Raw genomic sequence first — 14,075 nt, forward strand, 5'->3', positions numbered from 1 at the left:
ATCTATTTAATCAGGCTTATTTTTTCTTTTTCTTTCTTTCATTCCTGCCTTCTTGCTTCTTCCTGGTGTCTTTATTAATGCAACCTTTAATTGTTGTCATCAGTAGGTTATTGTATGGGTACATGAGAATTCTTTTAATAAGACTACACCACACTTCTGCGGAGCTCGCTGAAACGCAAGCCTTTTTTTTTCTTTGTAGTAGTGGATTTAAAGGACAACACAATCTTTAATAATACAGATGATTCCACCAAAGTGGTATAAAACAACGTTCGTAGGAACACAAAGTTGCCCTCAAAAGTCATTAAGCTGAAATCTGCATTAATATCGCACTTTTTTTTTTTTTCTCGGTTCGGTGGAAATATGCACACGGGTTTATTGTTCTCACCTGCTAATGCGTTAGCGCAGGTGAGACTGCTGACGCTACGTCTATCGCGGGCACATTTTAATGAGGCCCGCGAAGTGAGCGTGCGGCTTTGGTCCTGAAGCTCGAGTTTGTCAGGATGTTTAGGCTTTAATTGGGACTCGAGCTGCAGTATAGAGACTCGTGCTCAGATAAACAACCTGGATGAGTCACGGTGTGTGTTCACTGAGCGAACAGACATTCAGGTGGTCATGTGACTCATCAGCCATTGAGTCATGGACCCGAATGTAAAATCGTATATATAGAGAAAAAAGACGAAGAAGAAAAAACCCTTCAAATAGTTCATACTTTGTTATACTTCAACTCTAGACTTTGTGTAACTCAATGCTTTGAGGTAAAAGTTTTCACTCTTCTTTATAAAAATGTTCCAGATGTATTACATCATTGTGAGCAGATCTGCTGCTCCGGCCCTCCGCAAGTCATTTCACTGCCTTTTGATAGGAGTTGATCTGGGCTCTGAATGGACCACCCCTAACTTTCATCTTCTTCCTCTGAAGCCGTTCCTTTGGTAACTATGACTTGTGCTTTGGATCGTTATCATGCTGGAAGGTGAATTTTTATTTATTTAATAAGCGTTTTAACAGAGATTTCTTTTACCAGAGATTAGCATTTGAAACAATCCTTGATTCCCTCTATTGTGAGTCTGTCTGTCTATCTGTCTATCTGTCTGTCTACTAAACTATCCATTTACCAAACTATCTATATGCTCATCCATCCAACTATCTCTCTATCTGTCTGTTGATCCATCAAACCATTCATCCATCCCTTTTTCTATCTGTCTGTCTACTGAAGTATCCATTCACCAAACTATCTATCTATATGCTCATCCATCTAACTATCTCTCTGTCTGTCTGTCAATCCATCAAACTATCAAACTATCTATCTATCTATCTATCTATCTATCTATCTATCTATCTATCTATCTATCTATCTATCTATCTGTCTGTCTGTCTGTCTGTCTGTCTGTCTGTCTGTCTGTCTGTCTGTCTGTCTGTCTGTCTGTCTACTGAACTATCCATTCACCAAACTATCTATATGCTCATCCATCCAATTATCTCTCTATCTGTCTGTTGATCCATCAAACCATTCATCCATCCCTTTTTCTATCTGTCTGTCTACTGAAGTATCCATTCACCAAACTATCTATCTATATGCTCATCCATCTAACTATCGCTCTGTCTGTCTGTCTGTCAATCTATCTATCTATCTATCTATCTATCTATCTATCTATCTATCTATCTATCTATCTATCTATCTATCTATCTATCTATCTATCTATCTATCTATCTATCTATCTATCTATATCTCTGTCTGTCTAGCTATCTATCTATATCTCTGTCTGTCTATCTGTCTGTCTACTGAACTATCCATTCACCAAACTATCTATCTATATGCTCATCCATCCAACTATCTCTCTATCTATCTGTTGATCCATCAAACCATTTATCCATCCCTTTTTCTATCTGTCTGTCTACTGAAGTATCTATTCACCAAACTATCTATCTATATGCTCATCCATCCAACTATCTCTCAATCTGTCTGCCCATCTGCCCATCCATCCATCCATCCATCTATAGAGGCCCTACTTCCTACTTATCAATTAAAACCAAGAGTCTCAATGTCCAACCCCTATAGTCCTGTGTTGACTTACAATCGTGTGAAAAAGAATGTTCATCCTCTATGTGGTCATCATGTCCGCCTACACGTGAAAGGTGTAGTTTGTAGGAAAGGTTTCCCTGGTCTTATATAGGGCAGAAACAGTGTTCTTGCATCTTGGCAGTGGCAGTTCAGTGGCTAAGACAATGGCTTACTGATAACAAGGTCGGGGGTTCAAGCCCCACTATTGCCGAGCTGTCACTCTCGGGCTCTTGAGCAAGACCCTTCACCCTCTGTTCTCCAGGGTTGCTGTATCATGGCTAACCCTGACTCTTCCCAACATTCCTGGGAGGAATTTCACTGTGCTGTAATGTATATGTGACAGGTAAAAACACCTCTTTTCTAGTCTCAAAATTGGGTACAACCTCCGTCATTATAGATTTTTTTAAACATAAAGCCAAAAAAGGAGAAGCCATGTGTGGCACACCTCAAGAATACAGCTTAGTGATAGTTTGTAGAAACACCATTAGCAGCAAGAATATGAACAAATCATGTCAGACTCTCATATCATTCTGTAGGAATTTCTTTGAGGTTTGCAGGTAGTTGTTTATGCACAAATCTCTTAAGGTCCTGGATGTAAGAGAACAAGGTTTTTACTTGTTAAACTACAGAACAGTAAAATTCTTTCTTTGCATATCCCAGCTTGTTAAGAAGCTGGGGTCAGAGCACAGGGTCAGATGTGGTACAGACCCTAGAGCACAGGGTTCAGGGCCTTGCTCAAGGGCCCAACAGTGGCTGTGCAGGTTCTTGAACCCCATGATCTTCTGATCAGTAACTTGGAGCCTTAAGCAATTAGCTATTTTTCCTGTATAGTGTACCTCAGTCCTAGACTGAGATGAAAGCAAACTTGAGTAGATTGATGCAGTGTCGTGTCGGCTAATCTGCCATATAATCGTAGCTAATTGTGTTTTTTCAAAAGGCGGAAAATTGCCAATAATGTAAAAGGAAAAAAAAAAGTGGAGAAATTCTTCACAGGCTGAAGATGTACAGCTGAAGAATTTGTTTCATCTTTCATCTGAGTTTTTCCATCATGCTTTTATGCTAACGGTGACATTTACAAGGTGTTAAAACTGAGTTACAGCTGAGGAAAGAAAAAAAAATAGAAAAATAAAGGTATTTATAGGGGGGGAAAGTCGTTAAATTAAAGAATCTTGTAAAAAAATAAAATAAAATCAGAAGTCACTATAGTGTAGTTTCAGGCCTCAAAGGAATGCCGGCTCAGCGCTGCAAATAAAACAACTTTAATTTGTCTTTATTACCAGGAGCCAAGTTCGAACACTGCTTCCTTCTGATTGGTTGCTTTCTTTCTACTTTTTTTTTATTTTTTTTATTGATCTTCATTTGCATCAGCTACAAAAATGCGGGAGGACAAAAAACGGAGCCTAAAAATAAACAACAGAGAGATAAGAGACTCCGGTGGGGGAAAAAAAAACACAAAAGGGAAATATCTCCTTCTTCACAGTCAATTTATACACATCTGTTTCCACGGCAACAGCGAGAGAAGCCGAAAGGAGACGGCCGTTTTATCACCTCATTTACATATGTGCATAATTATCTTAGCCATAAGAACAACAGTGTTAATGAGTAGATTAATATTACACACATCAAGGCGTCTAACGGCCCCCAGATTCCACTCACAACCTGAACCATAAAACATTATTGGATTATTGTTAAAGGAGCCACGAGAGATAATTTGTAAAAAAAAAAAAAAAAAAAAAAAAAAAAAAAAAAATTAATAAATTCTTGATGATGCAACTACTACTAAATACTCCTCTCCTACTACTAATAATAACAATAATAAGGAAAATTCCAATTTTTTTTATTCCTTTATTTATTTTTGTTAGTTTTTTCTTACTGTCTTCAAATTGGTGATAAAAAATGATAAATATTATATAATATAATAATATTTATAATACATATTAATAAATGTAAAAAAAATATATATATATATATATATATATACTTTTTTTTTCTTTTTTTTTTTATCCGGTTGTAGTCTTGCTTTTACTTTTTTGATCCTTTCATTTTTAGTTCTTTTTGCTCTTTAATTTGTTGTTTTCTTTCTTTCTTTCTTTCTTTCTTTCTTTCTTTCTTTCTTTCTTTCTTTCTTTCTTTCTTTCTTTCTTTCTTTCTTTCTTTCTTTCTCAATGGCTTTATCTCTGCTTTAATCCAATTTCTTCCTTCCAATATTTTCTCTTTTATTTTATTTTTCCCCACTCATATTCTGTTCATTTAATTTTTTTCTACTTTATCCTTTAATTCCTACATTTACATCCTTTAATTCCTACATTCCTTTATCATTTGTACGCAATCATCTTTCTTCTTCGTGCTTCCGGTTTTATGTAATCTCCCTATATTTTTACTTTTATTTACATTATTTGAGCAAAAGTATTGGGACATCTGATTTTCCCCGACCCTATGTGAATCTTCCTGAAAATTATCCCAAAAAGATGTGGTACTATAACAAATTTTTCTTCATTTGCACTAGAAAACCCAAACCTGTTCCAGTAGGACAATGTGGAGATATGTTTTACATGGGTTGGATGTGTGGGGAAGTTTTTGGGTGGCCTGCTGTAGAGCTATAAACCCTGTTGAACACCTTTGGGTTAAACTGCACTCCAGGTCTTTACTAACTAGTGATTAAATGAGCAAAATCTCCACATTAAAATCTAGTTGAACATCTTCCCAGAAGAGTGTAGCTCATAATAACAGCAAAAAAATAAATACTGTATATATCTATATAATCATGAGAAGCCACAGACAATCAAACAGCAAGTCTTCAGAAACCTTGATTCATACGACAAAAGTTAAATAAATAAATAAAAAAGCATTAAAAGCATTTTATTTATTCGGAATTCGATGCATCACTGGTTTAAACAGTGACCCTGAATTCTGCATCATATATTCTGGAGTGTTTGTGTGTTTTTGTGTGTACTCGGGGGTCACCCGCTTTCCTCGCACCATCACGCACGGTCATCGTTCAACCTTGAGGAGTCATGAATAGGTTTTGCGGCGTACGCTGAACGAAAAAAAAGTGCATTAAGAGCAAATATAAAAAAAAGAAGTCGATTTTCTCGCTTTTGTGAGTTCACTAATCCAACTATATATATATTTGTGTGTGTGTGTGTGTGTGTTTCCATTTTGTTAGCCAGTAAGCTAGTGTCATTTCTGACAGGATTTTTGTTGAAAGGATGGTATTGTATATGAATAATTAGTAACTCTATCTGGCTAGTTTTCCTCGTTTTCTAACGTAACATTGTATTAAAACCTGGCCCCATCAATTTTTAACACCATTGTGAAAGTAGAAGAAAATCCAACCGCATCCAGAACAAAATTCCTCTCAGAACGAGTGTAAACATCCAAAATCTTAGCGCGTACGAAATTCGCACCGAACCCCACACGTTCTACTCCGACAGATGGTCGAAAAGACGCTACGGCGGACATTAGCGTGGAGAAAAGCGAGCCAAAAAAAACAGGCGTACGCAGAGCGTGTCCTCGGTTGTGATGGCGTTTCACAAATTTCATCCTGCAGACATCGAGATGAAGTCCTTATGAAGAGCTTTGCACCATCTGCCAGGGACTTTGAGACGAAAGTCGCTGACACCGCAGCTTCCCCGTGGACACGACGTGACTTCAAAGACAATTTCGCACAAAAGCTGCAGGAAAGAAAAAATCGCTCTGCAAGTGACACCTCGCTGCAAAACAAAATCTAAATATCGGGAAACTTGGTCTTTTTTTCTTCACATGGCATTTGAATTATTTCCAGCCTGCTATTTGAGTACCATAAACATTAAACTGTGTTTGAACCTCTGATATAAATCGCATATAAATAAAAGTTCTGCGTGAACATGTTATAAAAACGAGTGGTTATAAGTAAACGTATTTTGAAGAAATATACTAAATGGCATTATTAGTGGCTTAAAGAATATGGGGAAAAAAAAGAGTGGTTATATGTGGGCATGTCTACAGTACTATTAGTGGGCGTGTCCAAAATTTTCAAAAAGTTGTTAAAGACATATTTTGTAGAATGGTAGAGCGTGATTAGTGGGCGTGTCTTAACATAGAAAAAAATTGTGGTGAGTGCAACTTGCAGGTAATTAGAGTATTAGTGGGCGTGTCTTAAAGTGAAAAAGAGAATTAAAGGGAGATGTTATGAGTTGGTCTTGATCTTTTTCAAGGAAGGTAATTATACCGCTATCAGTGGGCGTGTCTTAAAAAAATGAATAAAAAAAAAGTAAAACGAGTGGTTGAAACTGGGTGTATCTTAAATCATTACGGCACTATTAGTGGGCGTGTCTTGAAGAAAATGTGAAGGGTGGGTATAAGTGGGCATATCACGAATGAAGGTAATCATGGTATTAGTGGGCGTGTCAAAGTAAAAAAGAGTGGGTATAAGGAACATAATTACTGCATTATTAACGGTTGTTATTATAACATATAGTTTGATGGAAGCAACTCTGAGGGTGTGTCATGAAGGCCATTATATTATTATTTATTATATATATTATTTTTTGAAGGTCATTCAAATGCGAGTGGTGTAAAGGGGCATGTCTCAAAAACCATATATGGAAGTCATAGTGGCTGTAAGCCGACTTGTCTTGAAGAAAAGAAACGTGAACAGATATAAGTGCCGTTTCCTTTAAATAAAAAAAAAAAGAAGATACGAATGCTATAATGAAACAAGCCCGGTTGTGAGTGGATGTGTCTTGAAGACCATAAATGAAAATTAGAATAGTCATAAGTGTCTGAGTCTTTCCTCAGAATTTCTGTCTGTTATCTAGCTAGTATGCTAGCTAACTTGCTCGTGAAGAAAGAAAATATGTTTAAACCTTTGATATTTGATTTCTCTGCAGTTTTTTTTTTTTTGTTTGTTTGTTTTTTTTTTTTTTTTACTGGACTTATTTCTAGAATCTTAAGTGTGTTTTCTCGTCTGCTCTGTCTTGATAAAAATCCGAATCACTTTCTGTTGACGTGCGATTTAGCAAAATCAGATATTATTTTTGGAAGCACACGGGCAGCAAGTCTCCCGTCGTCAGATACTTCATTATTTTTGCAGCGTGAAGAGGCATTTTGCGGGGGTTGGACTCCCATGTTGGCACTTTATGGCGGGAAAATGGTCTGAAAGAATGATTACATCAGATTTTATGTAATGCTGGAAACCATTGCTTGTTTGGAGACCACACACACATACACAAGTCCTTCAGATTCCCTTAAACGAGCATCTCTTTCAGTGAGAAACGTTTTTTTTTTATTCGAAATGACTTTTTTTATAAAGCTAATCACGATTTGATTAATTGTCAAACGACTGCAAATGCGGTTTCCTTTAATCAATCACACAAATTATTTTAACAACTTTTATATCTAATACTGTCAATAGGGCAAAGTAGATATCGTGTTTGGCTTTATGTGAACATGTGCTAGCTAGTGCTAGCTCTAATTGTGCTAATTAAGTCATTTTATTTAATTTCACCTAATTTTATTTTATAAACAACTAAGTAATGGAGTAATTCTTATTCAGTTCAACTGTCTGACTAAAATGTTTTTGCGCTATTTCACAGGTGAAACGCTTTTGCGAAGTAAACTTCCTTCAATCAAAATGGCCGCTGATTTCCCGCCATTTCAACAGTCTCTGAGGTAAAAAATACTCCGTTATCATGTAAAAATAAATTGCTGATTGTTTTCATTTAGAAGAAAGAAACGTGTTTGCTTGCAAACCAAATAAACATTTTTTGTAAAAAGTGCATTTAAGCTTCAATTGGAAGCTAAGTTCAATAAATACTTTAACAAGGGGGTTGATCAGTACTAGCATTAGCCTCCGGTATGAAACACAGGGCTAGCAAGTGCTAATGCTGATCAAATCGACATTATTTCATAATATGTTTGTGTTTATGCTGCTATAGTGACTGAACGAATGCTAGCAGGATATTCTGACATCAGCAGTGTTAGAATATAGATACATTTTTCTATTTAGCATTGAATTATCATACGATTATATTATATTATATATATATTTTATATTCTGGGGGAGTGGTGGCTCCAGCGGTTAAGGCGCTGGGTTGCCGATCGGAAGGTCTGGGGTTCAAGACCCGGTATCGCCAAGCTGCCACTCTTGGGCCCTTGAGCAAGGCCCTTAACCCTCTATGCTCAGGGGGTCCCTTACGAGGGAAATATCAAGGTCCGTGACGTCGGAGTGACGTGGGGCCGCCTTCCCATGGGCTCACCACCTGCAAGAGGGACCGTAAGGGACGGTGCTGTGAGGATTGGGCAGCAGTCGAAGGCGGGGGCCTGCTTAGACTGCTGCCCCCGCGACCCGAATTACGGATAAGCGGGAGAAGGTGAATGAATGAATGAATGAATGAATGAATATATATATATATATATATATATATATATATATATATATATATATATATATATATATTTTTTTTTATTATTTAATTTTGTTTCTTATTTCTTTTTATTCATATCAGTGATCCTTATAGATAAGCTTTCTCTAGCAACGTGTCGCCATGCCATGGTGAGGATGACGCTAACACGATTATCAAGGTGACATTTCATCCACTGATGCTGAAGCTTTATTCCAATCTTATCAAGTGACATTTAAAACCTGTAAAGCTTGTCATTTAAAGGTTGAAGAAAGAAAAAAAAGAAAATCAAACTCCAAGCTTTTTTCACTTAATCTCCATGGAACCTTATTAAAGTGCGCCTTCAAATTTGTAAACTTCAAATTAAGTTAAAATGCGATTAATGATTTAATGCTATGAGCCATACTAACTTCCTGTTTTTTGTTTGTTACCATATGTGGTCAGGGTTTAACAAGTTTTTACCATATATGGTCATTGGTTTGAAATGCTGCGACATTACCATATATGGTCAGGCTTTTGAACGTTGTCATTTCCATATACGGTAAGTGTTCCGAAATTCTCGTTAATTTACATATTGTCAGTATTCTAAAATGCTGTGTCGTTACTATATATGGTCAAGTTTTTAAAATGTTGCCATTAGCATATACGGTAAGTGTTTCGAAAAGTTTTATTACCATATAAGGTACGTCTACTAAAATTATATGACGTTACTATATATGGTCATAGTTTTTAAATACTGTGTCATTACCATATATGGTCAAGTTTTTTTTATTGATTTTATTTTTTTTTTTTATTGATTTTTTTTTTTTTTTTTTATGTCTTGTTAATATACTGTATATGGTCAGGTTTTTTTTTAATGTGTGTGCCATTACTTTATGTGGTCCGTGTTTAAATATACTGTGCTGTTCGGGGTTTGAAAAAAATTGTGTCTGGCTAGCTATCTTAGCAGGGTGATGCCTGATATTATTAGCTTATTATTATGTCCAAACATTCTAGCCCATCTTAGTGAGGTTTGTGATTTGTTTATATTTTTACATACTGTATATTTATTTAAAACACATTAAGTTGATCCTTAGCAGCTAGCTAGCTAGTTCAATCAATGTTAGCTATGCTACCAAAACAAACAACACTTTTTTAACTTGGCGATCAGAAAGTCACTGGACATTTCCTCTTTGCAGAACTAATTTACAAATGAAAATAGTCTGGTGCCTTTCTTTCTTTCTTTCTTTCTTTCTTTCTTTTTTTCTTTCTTTCTTTTTCCTCTGTCTCTTTGATCTCTCTCTCCATTTCTGTCAATATTATAACAAAGTTTGAGCAAAACTATAGCATCAGAATACTGACAGGCTAGCAGAAATGGCTAATGTTAAAATACAGACCAGCAGCTGTCTTCACTACATCACCTGGCGATGAAATTCTTCGTCCTTTTTCATCGTCTTTAAATGTTAACTGCTTTTCTTCAGGAAATGATAGAAAAGCTAGCAATGCTAAATGGTGCTAGACAGGAAAAAAACATTTAAAAAAAGAAACAGCATTATCACATTTTTACATTTTATTGTCTCTCAGTGAATCTTAAAAGCAGTTATATTCATATAGAAGTTTCTAGAAAATCAGAGAAGATTAGCATCGATTGTCGTTACCTCAAAACATTCTAGTGAGAAAACGGCAGCCGTTCTGGCATGTTTATTCGTGTAAATGATTTTGTACTTCTAATGAAGTTAAACAAAATATGCTAGCATCCTGATGTGATTAGCTTTGATATACATGTTTTCAGCATTGAGGCTGGAAATCTAGCAAAATGAGCTAAAGCTCATTTAACTCTCTGTCTTGCAACATTAGCAAATAAATGAGATTTACCTTCTGCAAAACTCTTAGCAACGTATGTTCAAATTGAATAGATTTTTGGTTTGGCTAGCATTCAGCCTTATTGTGTAGCTAGTATCGCTAATATTTTGGTGTAAAATATGCCTTTACTTAACTGTTAGCACATTGGCTAAAGCATTATATGTTTTTTTTTCTTTTTTTTTTTTTTTTTTGGTGTCCTTCATGTTAGCCATCTGACAGGAGTGACTGCCAGTCCATATTCATGAGAACGTAATATCCAGGGAATTATGGATAAGAAAAAAAGACACACTCGCTGTCTTCTGGCGTCTTTTGCAAAGTGCCCTTGAAACTCTTTATCAAGCAATTTTCATCGTGTCAATGAGGTCACACACACACACACACACACACACACACACACACACACACACACACACACACACACACACACACACACACACACACACACAGCATGCTGACAGTCAGATCAGGGTAATCCTCACACACTCAGCACTGTCATGTTTCCAGTTCCATTTAAAAAGATTAGCTTAGCTAGTGCTGATGCTAGCATGGATTTTTCCTTCCTCCATCTATCTTTCTTGCCCTCATTCTCCCTTTCTTTTTCTCTTTTTTGATTTTTGCCCTTAATTTATTCATTTATTCTTTCTTTCTTTCTTTCTTTCTTTCTTTCTTTCTTTCTTTCTTTCTTTCTTTCTTTCTTTCTTTACCTGTCTTTCTTTACCTGTCTTTCTCTGTTTTAACCTTTACCACTATTTTTCTTTCTTTTCGCATCCTGCTCTCTTTTTTATGCACCCCCAAATAAAAAAAAAGCTGTCATCTTCTGTTTTTTTTTTTTTTTTCTTCTTTTCTTTCTTGAACGCTCTCTGGTTGTTGTAAATGGGACACAGCCTGCGCTTGGCTCCTCGGGCATCAATGACTCATTGAATGGGGAATTAAAGGGCATGCGCACGGCTTGCAGTGGCGATGTGATAAACTCCACACACTTCAAAGCTCACGATCATGAATGGAGCAGTGTGACGGCAGGAAATACCAAAGTGACCGAACATCATCATCATCATCATTACAGAAACATTACAGCATGTTGCAGGACTTTTGTTCAACAATCCAATCTGCTTATCTATTTTCCCATCATCCATCCATCCATCCATCCATCCTTCCATCCATCTATCCATCCGCTTATTTTTTACTTTTCTGATGCATTTAATCTATCTATCTATCTATCTATCTATCTATCTATCTATCTATCTATCTATCTATCTATCTATCTATCTATCTATCTATCTATCTATCTATCTATCTATCTATCTATCTACTAATGCATCCATCCATCCGCTTATCTATCGATCTGTGTGTCTGTCTATTTTCTAATCCATCCGTCCATCTATCCACTTATTTTCTACTTTCCTAATACATCCATCCATCTGTCTATCTATCTATCTCTGTCTACCTATTTTCTAATGCATCCATCCATCCATCCACCTATTTTTTAGTTTTCTAATGCCTTTTATTTTCCTATCTGTCTGTCTGTCTGTCTGTCTGTCTGTCTGTCTGTCTGTCTGTCTGTCTGTCTCTTTAGTGCACAGGCTCCACCCCAGGCTGTAAGCCACGCCCCCTGATGTTGGTGCTGGCGGTGATGGTTGGGGGTTTATAAAGTGTTTGTGAATCCGCTAAATCTGAGTCAGCACTCGTCTCAGAACGGGCTTCAGGCTCCTTTAGCAGTTTCCTTCTTCCAGATCACCTCGCATTAGTGTTCCAGACAGGGATCTGGGGACCGATGAGGACAAGCAGTACGGAGACACAGAAATGAATCATTGGGACGTTCCTGTGATATAATACAATCATGTCCACCTTCGACTATAGAGTGAAGTTCATTGTGTTATTTCTGCTCTCTGAACCACAAGCACAAATACAGTGTGTGCATCCTTATACCTTACATTTAATTCCTTTCTTTCTTTCTTTCTTTCTTTCTTTCTTTCTTTCTTTCTTTCTTTCTTTCTTTCTTTCTTTCTTAAACTTTTGTTTATTAGTTTTCTTTTTTTTATTTGCTCCCCACATCCCTTGTTTATTATTCGACTTTCATTCATTCGTTCGCTCTTTGTCTTCTTTGAACTACTTGCATTTATTCATGAATTTCTTTTCCCATCATCATGTTTGCATGTTTATTTGCTTCTTTATATTTTCTGAGAAAAACATTTGTGAATAAAAAGAAAAGAATTAAGAAAGAAAGAAAGAAAGAAAGAAAGAAAGAAAGAAAGAAAGAAAGAAAGAAAGAAAGAAAAAGCAAATAAGAAATAAGAAAAACATTTGTTAATACAAAAAAGAAAGAAATATATTTAAAAAAAGGTAACAGTTTCACACAGTTATTGATTTGTACACGAGGTGTTGGCGGTGAAACTCGTGTCCCTCTTTTCTTTTCTTAATCAGACACTCGTTTGTATGGGTTGCCAGGTCCACTCATGATGTCCCAAACACTTCTGTAGTAACCGCTTTAAATCAGGAAGTGGAATTTTACATAGAGGACACAGAGTAGTGCTGCAGATACAGAAATATAAGACACCTGAAAACCAAATTACATGCAGAATATTACAGCTCTTAGTTTCGCGTGTGTGTGTGTGTGTGTGTGTGTGTGTGTGTGTGTGTGTGTGTGTGTGTTCCCATTGGTAAACTTCATCTCTGAGTTATTACTGGTTTACAGTAAGCAGAGATCTGGAAACCATCCACACAATTCTGAACACACCACTAATAAACCTACACCCCCATAAATACACACACACACACACACATACACACACACACACACAGAGTAAATGCCAGTGAAACCATTATGTTTTAAAACCTGGCTCTGTGCCAGGGGCCGGATCGCTGTATCACCACAACAAAAAGCTACAAGATACAATAGTTTAGTGTTTCAAAAAGTTGGGGGGGGGGGGGTTCCTTTAGGGCACTTATTGCTGGCTTTTTATTTTATCGACACTCAATAGTTTACTCAGAAAAAATTTAATCACCAGCATGACGACTGTCAATAAACAAGCTCTCGCTAAGAATTAACATCAACACCACCAAGAGAAACGAGAAGCAGAAAGAAAAATCTAAAGAACTTATGAAAAAGAAGCAAAATGGGGGGAAAGACAGCTAGAAAAAAGGAAGAGAAGAACCGAGAGGGAGAAGGCAAAATCATGACAGGAAGGAAGGAAGGAAGATAGAAGGAAGGATGGAAGGAAGGAAGGAAGGAAGGAAGGAAGGAAGGAAGGAAGGAAGGAAGGAAGATAAAATGAAATAATAAAAATAATCGATAGAATGGGAATATGAAAGAAACAGACAAAAAAGAAAGAAAGAGACCAAATTCAGAGTAAAAAAAATAATAAAAGAATAAAAGAATTTAACAAAAGGGAAGGCAAAAATAAAGAGAGGAAAAGAAGATAGAAGAAGAAAATTCTTTGAAAAGGAGACTGAATGGAAAGAATAAAAAAAAGGCACAATGCATAAAAACAGAGAAAGCCAAAGATACAATAAATCAATCAAATAGAAAGAAAGAAAGAAAGAAAGAAAGAAAGAAAGAAAGAAAGAAAGAAAGAAAGAAAAAAGGAAGGAAGACACTGTAACAGGAAGGATGAAGAGAGAAAAATAACTAAAAATAAGATAACACAATTAGACATTAGAGGAGTACCAGCTGTTTCCTCTTTTCCGCACTCACTCTTCCTCTCTCTGCCTCTCTGTCCATCTGTCTCACACCACAGGTGATCTGTCTATCAATCAGGTCACGTGACCCTGAGCTCCGGCACCTTGGTGATGCA

At 36.4% G+C, this 14,075-nt stretch overlaps 1 protein-coding gene across 1 annotated transcript in view; it reads left to right on the forward strand.

Annotated features, from left to right (window-relative positions):
- The window catches only part of slitrk5 (SLIT and NTRK like family member 5), a 293,958-nt gene that overhangs the window by 72,277 nt on the left and 207,606 nt on the right, over nt 1-14,075 (forward strand). Inside the window, exon 2 of the mRNA XM_083522308.1 lies at nt 7,636-7,702. The gene's annotated coding sequence lies outside the window, so the exon portion shown is untranslated. The remainder of the gene's footprint in view (nt 1-7,635; nt 7,703-14,075) is intronic.

Source organism: Silurus aristotelis (assembly GCF_946808225.1).
Source record: "Silurus aristotelis genome assembly, chromosome: 20".
Lineage (NCBI taxonomy): Eukaryota > Metazoa > Chordata > Actinopteri > Siluriformes > Siluridae > Silurus > Silurus aristotelis.